General features: G+C 42.3%; 1 pseudogene; it reads right to left on the bottom strand.

Annotated features, from left to right (window-relative positions):
• Nucleotides 1-10,009: 10,009 nt before the first annotated feature.
• LOC142452374 (ubiquitin carboxyl-terminal hydrolase isozyme L3-like) lies at nucleotides 10,010-10,667 on the bottom strand (annotated as a pseudogene).
• Nucleotides 10,668-11,367: the final 700 nt, after the last annotated feature.

The following is an 11,367-nucleotide window of genomic DNA, read 5'->3' as shown; positions in this document are numbered from 1 at the left end:
GACCAGCTGCAGCTCGTGCTTACCAATCACTGGAGTAAGGTGTTGGAACAGGAGCCAAGATTCTAGCTTTCTCTCTCCGCTCATTGTTCTCTACACATCGGTCTCATTCATCTCTTTCTGTAGACTGGCATCCTCTGCAGCTTTAATTCCCTTGCAGAAAACATAGCAGCCACCAGCTCAGAGTCTGGATTAGAGCTTGATATACAAGCACCAGGTTCGAGGAGGGATATGGTTTACAAAGAGACACCTAAGTCCATTTTGAGTCTACACATAGGTTCAGTCTTCAGTGAGTTATTTTTGTGCACTGGCTGGCAATGGGAACAGCTTTGCCCTCGGGAGGAATGCATTTGAAAGTGGATCTTGGGGTCCAAGCAGTCAAGAGCTCACACGATGCATCGCAGTGGGCAAATCTGCTGTATCAGACCTCTTTAGAGTCTTGAAAATCAAGGACGTTAATTTGAGGACTAAGGTGTCATCTGACCCAAATCCATGGTATTTTCAATTGACTCCTATGCATGTGAAAGTCAGACATTGAATAAGGAAGATCAAAGAAGAATTGATGTATTTGAATTGTGGTGCTGGAGACGAATATTGACAGTACCACGAACTGCCAAAAGAACAAACAATTCTATCTTGGAAATATAGCCAGAATGCTTTGTCTCATGTGCTTTGGACATGCTGTCAGGAGAGACCAATCCCTGGAAAAGATACATCATGCTTGTTACAGTAGAGAGGCAGCATAAGAGAGGAAGAACTTCGACAAAATGGCTAAGTCCAGTGGCTGCAAGGATGGGCTGTAACTTAGCAACAATTGTGAGGATGGTTCCGGACCAGGCGGCATTTCCTTCCGTTGTACATCGGGTCGCTATGAGTCAGAAATGACTGGACATCACCTAACAAGACTACAGGGTCAACAGTTGACCTTCCCTGACTGCCTTGGGTAGAGGGCACTGAGCCAATCTTGTAAACTTTTCTAATCTGTGATAGCATAGTATTCCCAACACGATCCATTGCCACTTCTATAATTCGGCTCTACAACAGTGATAAATTGATCTCCTGTGAATCGTGATGTTGCAAGAGTTTCTTTTGTTCCCAAAGTCCTGGATAGGAGAAAAGGGGAACCAATCACAATGATCAACATATAACACCCCCCAGGGGGATGAACAACAAATAAAAATAATGCATAAATCATCAAGGATTCACAAAGGTGAGAGGGTGGGGGAAGAAGGGGGGAAAATGAGGAGCTGATACCAAGGGCTCAAGTAGAAAGAAAATGTTTTGGAAATGATGATGGCAACATATGTACAAATCAAGGTATGGATTGTTATAAGAACTGTAAGAGCCCCCAGTAAAATGATTTATTGAAAATAATAATAAACAAATGTCCTGGATCAGTTGCTGTGATTCTTTGCACATTATTATCACTTCTTGTCGACGGTCTTCCTCATCCAAATGATCTGTCCTTCCCATTATCTTGTCTTTTCCCTTAATAAATGTATCTCTATATATTCTATTTTAATCTGAGGTCTCTTTTTCTTCTAGAACAAATCCATTTGTACCGAATTATGACTTCTCTGTTATCCCTTTAGCACTTAGATAGTGGCTCCACTAACTTAGTTTACAAACTGGTGAAGAGACTGTACAGAGACACTGAGTTGGAGAAAGGGAAGCTCCCCTTTAGAACACGGTGGGGGGGGGGCAGGGGACAACACTAGAGGTATCTATTATATCCCTGAAGAGCTCTATTGTCCAGTGTTGTAGGCACTAGCCATAAGTGGTTATCAAATTTATTTATGAAAAGTACAGACTTAGTTTACTTTAATTAAAATGAAAACAAATTTAAACATCAATTCCTGAATTGCCCTAGGCTCATTTCAAGAGCTCAACAAAAATGTGTTCCTGTACTGGACAGAGAAGATATAGAACATACCCATCAGTATTCTAATGAATAGTTTTCTAGAGATTAGATGTGTCTTATTCCACCACCAAAAGTCTTAAACCTCCCAGCTTCTTTAAACAGTACACTTATGCGGGATCTGGACAACTGAAATGAAGCCAATCCTCTCCTTCAGTTAAAATCTGGAAAGAATTTCTTTGGAGATCCCAGATTCTTGATTATATTTGAATACTGAGCACAGACTCTTAACTTTGTCATACCTAAATCCTTACTCTGTCTTACCCCAAAACTTCAATGTGAATTTTATCATGTATCATCATTCTTTAAAAAAAAAAACCCAAACCATTTTATTGGGGTTCATACAGCTCTTATCAAAATCCATAATACATCTATTGTGTCAAGCACATTGGTACATATGTTGCCGTCATCATTTCCAAAACCTTTTCTTTCTACTTGAGCCCTTGGTATCAGCTCATTTTCCCTCTGCCCCCCTCCCTCCCTCATGAACCCTTGATAATTTATACATTTTTTCTATGTCTTACACTGACCGATGTCTCCCTTTACCCACTTTTCTGTTTTCTGTCCCCGCTGGGAGCGGGTTATATGTAGATCATTGTGATCGATTCCCCCTTTCTCCCCATACATTACCCTTACACACCTGGTATTGATACTCTCATTATTGGTCCTGAGGGGTTTATCTGTCCTGGATTCCTCGTGTTTCAAGCTTTTATCTGTACCAGTGTACATGCTCTGGTCTAGCAGGATTTGTAAGGTAGAATTGGGATCATGATAGTGGTGGTGGGGGAGGGGGAAGGAAGGAAGCATTAAAGACCTAGAGGAAAGTTGTATGTTTCATCAGTGTTATACTGCACTGTCTTTCCATTGTGATCCTTCTATAAGGTGATGTCCAATTGTCTATAGATGGGTTTTGCATCTCCAATCCACCTTCTCCTCATTCACATTGATATGATTTTTTTGTTCTGGGTCTTTGATACCCAATACCTGAACCCATCAACACCTCATGATCACATGGGCTGGTGTGCTTCTTCTATGTGGGCTTAGTTGTTTCTCAGCTACATGGCCGCTTAGTTGCTTCTCAGCTAGATGGCCCCGGACACTATATCTTTTGGTAGCCAGGCACAATCAGCTTTCTTCACCACAATTGTTTATGCACCCATTTTGTCATCAGTGATCATGTCAGGAAAAGTGAGCATCGCAGAATGCTGGCTTATTAGAACAAAGTGTTCTTGCTTTGAAGGAGTACTTGAGAGGAGACCCAATGCTCATCTGCTACCTTAATATCTAACATATAAATAGCATCACTCTTATGCTTGGTCACTTGACAAAATCTTGTTCAGTGCCATACTCTGCTGCTTCTATTACTGGTTCCCTATTCAGTCCTGTTCATTGGACTCTCTCAACTTCTAGAATGGTAGAGATGTTCCCTAAAATCCAGTCGCCTCTTATAGCACCCTGAGTGACACAAAGGGAGAAAAATGGGGCTTCTACTTCTGTAAAGAGTTAGAGTCCCAGAAACTCACAGGTACAATTCTACCTTGTTATATACAGTCCCTTGGAGTCAGCATTGACTCAATGGCAGTAGTTTGGTTTGAGAATTTAATAACCTAAAGGTTGGTGGTTTAAACCCACTAGCTGCTCTGAGAGAGAAACATGAGACTATCTGCTTCCACACAGATTTAAAAATCCTTGGAAACCATATATTGGATCCCTTTAGTTGGAATAGATTTGATCGCAGTGGGATTAAGTTATGATTCTAAAGGTTGGTGCTTCAGACCCATCCTGTGGTGCCATGAAAGAAAACCCTGGCAATCTGTTTCCATAAAAGATTACAGCCAAGGAAATCATGTGAAGCTGTTCTGCTCTCTAAGACAACGGTCATGGGTTTCTTTTTGTTCATTTGTTTTCTGAGGCTTAGTTGCTACCGTGAGGCAGCTTCATCCTCCTGTTCTTCCTACATCCACCTTCTGGTGCTCACTCTGGGAAAGTGGAAGGGACTGACATCACTGTCAAGATGAGGTTTTTAGAAAGCATCTGTTATCTTCCTTCATTTCTTACAAATGTGTGCCTTAATGCATGGCAGAACTACAAGACAGCAAGAGCTTGGATTTTGACCTACTCCATGGAGAAAAGCTATAGACAACACAAATGCCCACAAAGAACTGGTTTCTTGACTGCCAGAAAAGTAGCCATTGGGATTTTGAGGTGTATCTCTTAACAGTATTTGTCTAGCAGGACCCTTAACCAATAGCTTCATTAACTTCCTTACACCTGCAACCTTGTTGCTTCAAATTCCATCTCCTTCTCATCTCTGGGGATCCAATTCTCTGGTAGCCATGGAAACACAGGCTATCCAGTCTCCCAAAGCCCAGGGACCATCAGGCTCAGAGATGGTACTTGCATTTTCTTAATTCAGCATCGCATCTTCCAAACCACTTCACCTTTGACAAGAATGCCATCCAATTTTTCTTAGTTGGTGCTCAGCACAAGGGGTTGACATTGGCATTGTTATAAAGTCAGCCTGCATACATAGAAAGAATTTGGTGATGAAAGGGAATATTAGTCTCAGGTCAGTATCTATGGCAACCATAAGGAATGTATGGAGTTTTAGGCACATCAAGGTCTCTGAAAACCATGAGATTTAACACTGGGTGTCTCCAGCCTGCATCCCCTTATTGTTCTTTTTTCTCCTCTCCCGACACTGATTGGCTCCTCAATTCCATTCCCAGGGAGCGTGTGGGCACTTGAGGTATATGAAGCATTGGTATCTGTACTAAAAGCCTGGCCTGGAAAGAGCAATGGCCAAACTCAGTCCTATAAGAGGATCTCTACTGCTGATGCAGATACCCAAGGTGCAATGCTCCAATTTATTCCACCTCTAAATTATGCAATAATTTACCAATGATTTCCTTTAGAGCTTTGAAAAAAAAGAAGTACTTTTGTTTGTATTTCTGAAAAACACTCCTGAAATCCAATAGTCTTCTTGCCTATCTCAAATGTTAACATGTAATTGGTGATTTAGGATCAGCACTTTTTTGCTGGCTGTCTAAAACAGAACTTACTTTTCCATAAAACCTTCTAAGTTTCTTTGCCACTTATTAGATTTATAGCTTATTTGTTCAAAGCTGACTTCAACTTTGACCCACAGAATACAATAGCAGAATATGAATTATTTTTTTGTTTTCTTGGACACAGTCTGTAACTCCTGTCAGGAACAACTCTAAGAGATGGTGCCAATCTAGTGAATATCTTCAAAGTGATTCCTCTGACCCCTTTCATCCTTTATCTTTCTAACAGGCTGTCCTCAGGGCATATGGGGTATGCATTGTATTTCTAATGACAAGGTCAGTAGTTTGAGACCACTAGCCACTCAGAGGGAGACGAGAAAGTTTTCTACTCTCATCAAGAGTTACAGTCTCAGAAACCCATGGGAAGTTCTACCTTGAGCTGTCGGGTCACTTATGAGTCAGCAGGCACTTGATGGCAGTGAGTTTGGTTTGGCTTGGGTCTTGCCCCTAGCAGTGACTGAATGCTGAGCCAATCAACTCCTCTGCCTGACCCAAACATATGTGTATCTTAAGTCGGCATTATCCTGCTGTGGTGAAGACAGTCCTTGGACATTCTGGAACCCACAAAGAAATAAGAGTCATAAAGAAGAAACAAGAAGCCACAGAGGGAGGGGTTCCGCTAAGGAACAGCTGGGGAGAAGCTTTCCTGGAGTTGATAGGACCGAGTGTGAAATAGAAATATATACAGCTGGTCTGGAGCTGTCAGATAAAATGTTAGATAGCTGGCTGCAAGTTTGGTAGTTCAAATCTACCCACTGCTCTGTTGGAGAAAGATGAGGCAATCTGCTCAGTGAAGATTCACAGAGTAAGGTTCTACAGCCCCAGAAAGCATAAATAGGGTTGCTATCAGTTGAAATTCACTCGATGGCAGTGGAGCTGAGGAATGATCAAGTCCTTCAAGGCATTTAACAGTGGCTACTGGACATTGATCCCAAATCATGCATCCCCATAAGTGTCTCTGCTACATAGAATGTGGATCTCTGCTACATAAAATGTGGATAGTTGATCTTTCAGAAGAAATCGTGAGGCTTTTCTGCTGAAGAAGCCTCTGGGTAGACTCAAACTGCCAACCTATGTGTTAGCAGCCGAGAGCATTAACTATTCGCACTCTCCTGGGACAGTTTCAACTATAATAACCCAAACCAAACTGACTGTCGCCAAGTTGATTCTGACTCAGAGCAACCCTATAGGACAAGATAGAACTGCCCCTGTGGGTTTCTGAGACTGAATCTCTGCAGGAGTACAAAGCCTCCTCTTCGTCCAGCAGAAAGGCTAATGGTTTTGGGGATTAGAAGCCTAGCACATAACCCACTAGCATCCAGGGCTCTGACCCAATTGAAGCTGTTTCCTTTCAGGGTGACCAGAGAAGAATCGACTGGATGGCAGTGGGTTTGAGAGAAGCGTGGAGGGGCCCTGGTGGCCAGTGGGTTGTGCATTGGACTGCTAACCACAAAATCAAGGTTGAAACCACTAGACATTCCTCTAGAGCAGCGGTTCTCAACCTTCCTCATGCCGCGACCCTTTCATACAGTTCCTCATGTGGTGGTGACCCCCCAACCATAACATTATTTTCATTGCTACTTCATAACTGCAATTTTGCTACTGTTGCGAATCAGAAGACCCCTGTGAAAGGGTCATTCAATCCCCAAAGGGGTCGTGACCCACAGATTGAGAACTGCTGCTTTAGAGAAAGATAAGACTTTCTACACTCATAATGATGTACAGTTTCGGTAACTCACAAGGGCATTTCTCTTCTGTCCCCTAGGGCCTCTGTGAGTGAGCATGGATGCTCTGGCAGTAAGTTTGAGTACCTGGGTTATTGAAGAGAAGCATGTGGACACCGTGGTGGTGCAGTGGGCTAGGTAGTAGATGCTAACCGAAGCGTACACAGTTTGTCTCCACTAGCAGAGGCACTGCGTGGGAGAATGACGAGGCAGGCTACTCTGTAAAGCGTGCCAGCCCGAGAAGCCCAGTGGAACAGCCAGATCCAGTCCTATGGGTCAGACTTGACTTGGCAGTAAAGACTTGGTGTTTTGGTTACAGAAGCACAGGGCTCCAGTGAATGAGGGAGCACCAATCAGAGGAGCAATAATTGGGTATTCTTTACATGCAGGCTTCTTTTTCTTGAAAAATCAAGTAACAAGCACCTGTTACCACAGCAGTCAGGACAGTTTCTTTTAAAATAAGGATCATATTTAGAAAAGTCCAAATTAGAACACATTATCCCAAAAGAGGTCAGAATATCAGAAAGTAGAGTTGTCTTAAACAACTCATCAATAAATTGATGTATGTATATGTATCGATTGTTATAAGAGTTGTATGAGCCCCTAATAAAATGTTAAAAAAAAACTCCTCAATAATCCAATATTGTAGGTAAGCAAGATTTTAAAGTAGGGTTAAAAGGCAACCCAACCTCTCAATACAAACGCAAGCCTATGACTCACAAAGCTGTCAGAGATCTTTGGGTCCAAAATCACAGAAAGGGCAACCCGGGTCAGAGCTTATAACAGTGTGTTTCCCAGAACAGCTCCTTTAGAATAATTTGTGTTGTGGGAGAAGGGGTGATGGTGGGAGGGAACGGGGGCGCCAACAAACCCAGGGACAAGGTCACAACAAGTGATCTAAAATCAATAGTGAGGAGGGCGTAGGATTCCTGGGAAGGCTTGATCAAGGGCAATGTAGCCCAAAGGAATTACCAAAACCCGAGTGAAGGTGAAACATGACAGTGGTGCAAACGACGAGTAAAAGGAAATAGAGGGAAGAACTGGGAGGCAAAGAAAATTTATGGAGTTCTAAATATAGGCATGTACATATGCAAATTCATTTATATATAACGATAGGGAAATATATCTATGTACATATATTTATATGGAAAGTATCAAGGTAGCAGACAGACATTGAGTCTCCACTCCAGTACTGCTTCAATGCAAGAACACTTTGTTCTAATAAACCCTGCCCTCTGTGATGCTCACCTTCCCCACACCATCGCTGAAGACAAAACGGATGCATAAGAAAATGTGGTGAAGAAAACTGATGGTGCCTGGCTGTCAAAAGAGATAGCATCTGGAGTCTTAAAGGCTTGAAGATAGACAAGCGGCCATCTAGCTGAGAAGCAACAAAGTCCACATGAAAGAAGCACACTAGCTTGTGTAATCATGAGGTGTCGATGGGACTAGGTTATCAAAGGCCCAAAACAAAATATCATATTGATGTGAATGACGGGAAGGGCGGAGTAGAGACCCCAAACTCATCTATAGTCAATTGGACATCCCTTTTCAGAAAGGTCACAAGGAAGATATGAGCCAGTCAGGGTGCAGTGTAGCACTGACAAAATACACAACTTTCCTCTGGTTCTTTAATACTTCCCCTCCCTCCCACTATCATGACCTCAATTCTACCTTATAAATCAGAGTAAACCAGAACATGTTCACTGGAATAGATAAGAGGCTGCAACATAGGGAATCCAGGACAGATAAACCCCTCAAGATCAATACCAGGAGGGGAAAGGGGAAAGTGGTGGGGGTAATGGGGAATCGATCACAATGATCTATATATAAGCCCCTCCCAGGGGAATTCACAACAGAAAAGTGGGTGAAGGGAGACAGCGGTCAGTGTAAGACATGAAAAAAAATAATGATTTATAAATTATCAAGGGTTCATGAGGGAAGGGGAGGAGGGGGAATATGAGCTGATACCAAGGGCTCAAATAGAAAGAAAACAGTTTGAAAATGATGATGGCAACATATGTACAAATGCAATGGATATATATATATATACGGATTGTGATAAGAGCTGTAAGAGCCCCCAATCAAATGATGTTTTTAAAAATGAAAGAAACTATACATAGCCACACCCACCAAAAATGTGTGTGCATTGATTTTTGGACATAGATTCCCATGCCCTTCTCCCAGGCTGGATGTAGTACTCACTCAATTTTAAGTAGTGCCATCTGATTCCCCCCCCCCCCACTAATATCTAGAAGCCCCTGATTCTTGCTCTAGGAGCTCCTGGGTTAAACCCTTAATGACTAGTGGGGAAGTTTGTGGTTCAAACCCACCCAGAAGTGCCCCAAAAGAAAGGCCTGGTGATTTGCTTCTGAAAGATTATGCTCCCGAAGCCAAGGTCAAGTCAATGCCGGCTCATCGTGGCCTATCGGGTAGAAGTGCCCCACAGGGCTTCCAAGGCTGTCCATCTTGATAGCAGCAGACTGCCTCATTGCCTCCCGCAGAGAGGCTAGTGGGTTCCATGTGATGACCTTCTTGGTTAGCAGCTGAGTCCTTACTGCTGCACGACCTGCTCTCCTTTCTCCTTGAGAGAGTTATCATCTCACAGGTCCATGAAGTTCAGATCTATTGTGCACACATGGAAATGCGCGTGCATTGGGACCACATGGTCAGCAGCTGGGCACTTCTTTCAGGAACACTCTCTGCTTCTATGAGTGCTGTCACCACAACTCTCCGCTCAAGACTCCTCTTTCCTCCCAGTCGGAGGTCCTGAGCCCAGGACGGGTAGCTCATGGTTCTGTCTTTGGCTCGACCCTCTTCTGGAACATAGAGAAATGCCTTTCTGACTGCGCATGCTCAACTCCCTCTCCCTTCGGGTCTTAGTTTGGGTTCTGCCATCTTCATTTTACAAGCACAGACTCAGTTTCATAAAGAGATCAACTATTTAACTCTCCCCATGAAACAAAACAAAATAAATGAAAAATCATCACCACAGAACCAAACCAAAGCAATTTTAAAACAACCTTTTTATCCACTAATTCAGCTAACCAAGAGAAGAGCAACAGCTAGCTACTGTGCCTAAGGACCTTTCTTGTCCTTTGATGCCAAAAGAGTTGTATCACTTAGCTAAATGCTGATCTCACGTAATTTTTAAAAATAAATTAACCAAATTAAATGAGTATTATTCTTTTTTTAAAAATGCACACAGTTTTAATCAGTTCACAAAAATATAAAAAATTTGAGTTAGTATATGGCAGCATAAATTTTTGATGCAAATTATGCGGTATTTGATGTCTCCATTATTAACAAGCTATGCTGCAGGTGATTGCATTAGATCTTAATTCATCAAAGCTATGTTCCATAAACTTCTGGTAAACTTATATGGTATCCTCTATAGAGTTTCAACATTAGTTTTCCCATGGGTAATTGGGAATGGTTTCATTGAGATGTCCATCTACCTGAACTAATGCAATAAACGAAGCTCTACTTTTTCATTCATACTCAGTGCCTCAGTCTGGCCTGCATGCGCATTGGTCTTGTGAGTGGAATAGTGAGTAGAATCGTGACCCAGTTCTCCAGCTATCTGGCTCTTTTTTCAGGGGTCATAGATGCAGACTCTTCCAGGATGTTTTCAAGGCGGATCCAGATTAAAAATGCACTTTGTCCTTATTGCAATCAATAGTGTGCACCAGTACATGGCTGATGGCTTGCTTCTTGAAATATACTGATGATGTGACATCGTGTCCCTGAGATTTGATTTTTTTCCATCTTCTTCTGAACATTTCATATTTTTTCTATAGCGGGGAAAAAATAATACTGCACACACCGGTCTTGATACCATACAAAGGAATTCAGGATCCATCCCTTCTATGTCAACAAATTGCCAGTTTGATTATAGACTTAATTGTTTGAATTACTGGTTAGTGACCTCGGGATTGGCTCTAGTGGCAGCCACTGCTGACCCTCCGTGATCTCTCTGCCCAGTGCCTTCTTCAGCTCAGACGGCAGCTATGATTTTTCTAGATTGTTATTTTTGTAGTATTTCCAACATCTAGGGTTTCTTACTCATTGGGAAAATAAGGTAATAGTTTATCATCCTAAATTAAATGACCACATAGTGATTTCACCATGGAGAACTCTGATTTGGTTTTGGCTTTGTTTGTGTTTGTTAAGTCCCACCTCCAGAATGACATGTGGCCCAGGCACGCGCCATCCTCACCATCATTGTGATGTTCAAGTCCATGGTTGCAGCCCTGAGTCAATCGACCTTTGTCCTCTTCTTCCATTGTTGCTGATGCTCTACTTTACCCAGCATGATTTCCTTCTCTAGAGACTGGTCCATCAGGACAACATGGTCAACCTATGTAAGACAAAGTCTCACTGTCCTCACTTTTAAGGAGCATTCTCTCTGGATCATTTATAAGACAGATGTGTTATTTCTTCTGACAGCCCATGGTATCCTCTTCACCAACACCAGAATACAAATATATAAGTCCTTCCCCGGTCTTCCTTGTTTATTAATTCCACCTGCAAAACAAAATTCAAAGCACTTGGATTTCAGGCTTCCACCCATATAATGTGTGGCGCACTAAAAATAGACCATGACTTCGAACTCCTTGGTTAGTTTCCCATGATTACCACCATCTTGATATGTAATTAT

Source organism: Tenrec ecaudatus, chromosome 7, assembly GCF_050624435.1.
Source record: "Tenrec ecaudatus isolate mTenEca1 chromosome 7, mTenEca1.hap1, whole genome shotgun sequence".
Lineage (NCBI taxonomy): Eukaryota > Metazoa > Chordata > Mammalia > Afrosoricida > Tenrecidae > Tenrec > Tenrec ecaudatus.
Note: the sequence above shows the minus strand (reverse complement) of the source record. Positions and strands in the feature narration are given on the sequence as shown.